This window comes from Rhagoletis pomonella, unplaced genomic scaffold (assembly GCF_013731165.1).
Source record: "Rhagoletis pomonella isolate Grant_MI unplaced genomic scaffold, Rhpom_1.0 Rhpom_scaffold_00105, whole genome shotgun sequence".
NCBI classification, from domain to species: Eukaryota; Metazoa; Arthropoda; class Insecta; order Diptera; family Tephritidae; genus Rhagoletis; species Rhagoletis pomonella.
This window is the reverse complement of record NW_023458659.1, coordinates 26509-28520: the sequence shown is the minus strand read 5'-3', so window position 1 is coordinate 28520 and position 2012 is coordinate 26509.

Sequence of the window (2012 nt, the reverse complement as noted above, 5' to 3'; positions counted from 1 at the left end):
AAGTGACCGGTAAAGATATCGAGCCGAGTATTTTCCGCTGATTTCCACCAGGAACCGCAAATGCCGTCTTTTCCTTAGACGATTCCGTTAATTTGATTTGAAAGAAAGCATCCTTCAAATCTATACCACTTATAAAACATGTATCCTTTAACCTGCTCAACAGCCCATTAATATGGGACGACGGATACAAGTACTTCTTTGTGACCGCGTTCACCTTCCTTGAATCAATGCACAACCTGACCTTGCCTGGTTTCCGGACTAGAACCACGGTGAATTCGATTCCCCAATCACCCCCATCTTGAGCACACTGGCAGGCTTCCGCCTGCCTCGTTGATGAAAAAGGAAAGTGGTTACTTTTAATTAGCAATGCATTACCCGTGTATATATGCTGAGTCACTAAACAGGTTTGACCTAGTCCTTGCTTTTCGAACGATGGAAACTCCTGAACAACTTCTTGCAATGCTATCTTTTGATCTGGTGTGAGCTGATGGAAGTTTGGCTCATCTCGAATTGGAAAGCCTAAACACGAAACGTTTGGAAATACATCGGGTGCTAACGCAAATGCCTTCCAGAAATCAACTCCCAGGTATGCCTCTTGGATTAGCGACGGTACGAAATAAAAATGGATAGTCCTCGTAATGTTTTTTATAAGTAAACGGTAAAGATATCGAACCGAGTATCTACTGCTGATTTCCGCGAGTGGTGTAAACAAATGCGTGCAAATTATGATATTTTAAATTATTTCCTTGTAGGAATTCTTGACACCCATTTCCAAGAATGGAAATGTTTGCTCCGGAATCCAATAAACCAACTACGAAACCATCGTGTATTTTAATCCTTGCTAGCGGTTTTTTGTCTGGCGTAATAAGAATTTTTCAGCTTTGCTGAAGTTTTCGTATATTTACTCGGCTAGAATAGCTGCTCCTACGCTTCAGAATGCTTTCAGAAACCGCAAGTTTGGGTTACTCTCCGAAAACATCCGCCCTTATCTGTTCATAACCCTGTTCTCTTTAATCTAAACTAACTGGGACGTCCCTACACGAAGCTCTAAGAATTCGAACCTGCAGACGATTGGTTGTAGGTCAAAATTTGCACTCGGAATCGGAACTATTGGAACTATCTGGGAAGGTTATGATGACCCGTGGCGAAACTCTTGAGGAACTGGTACTACTCTCCGAATTTTTGACATCTCCATGCAAACGAATTGCTGTGGCTGTAATGGCGCTACTTTTTGGTTTAGTACAGGAGGCTGCTGCGTCGGGGGCTAGAGTGCCGAACGGGAATCCCCGATTGCCTTCTCGCTCGGGCTCCGGTTTCCCTGTCGTCGATGATCTCGGGGGCATCTTGGAGTGACCACCCCCTTCTGCCCACGCTTGAAGCAAAACACGTTCCGAATCGCTTCCTCGCAGTGTGTCCTATCTTGTCATAGTTCCAGCACTGTATTCCTGAGTAGTCCGGTTTCCTAGTCCTCTAGAAATTTAGCGCTTCCACTTGCGGATCAACTTCTCCATCCATTCCTCCTGTTCATTCCTCCGGTGTGATAGCCATTGCTTCGTTGACAAGACGCACAGCGCCTATCTTCCATATAAAATGTGGGCAAAAATAGAATTATGAACGGGTTTAAATGAAAATTCGCTTCTTAATAAAATTGAGGACGCTCAACTCAAAAATGTAATTTGTTTTTAGATAACTTTCATACATTCACTGCAAATGCAGTTTGAAGTTGAAAAATTGGGTTCTTGTGGCATTTACATATGTAGGTATGTACATATAGTTCTTCCTATTTTCAAAAGTGAGGTGTCAAATAACAGGGCTTGGCCGAGGATGTGTAACCAAGTTTTATTATTTTGAAACGGGTTGCCACCTGTTACAAATTTTATTAAAATTATTTAATAAGTTCAATGAATTAGATATTACAATATGGGTATCAATTTAAATGGTCTTGAAATATTTTTTTTCTAAACCACACGTTGAAGTTTTTCCACATGTTTAAATAATCAAATTCACTTTAA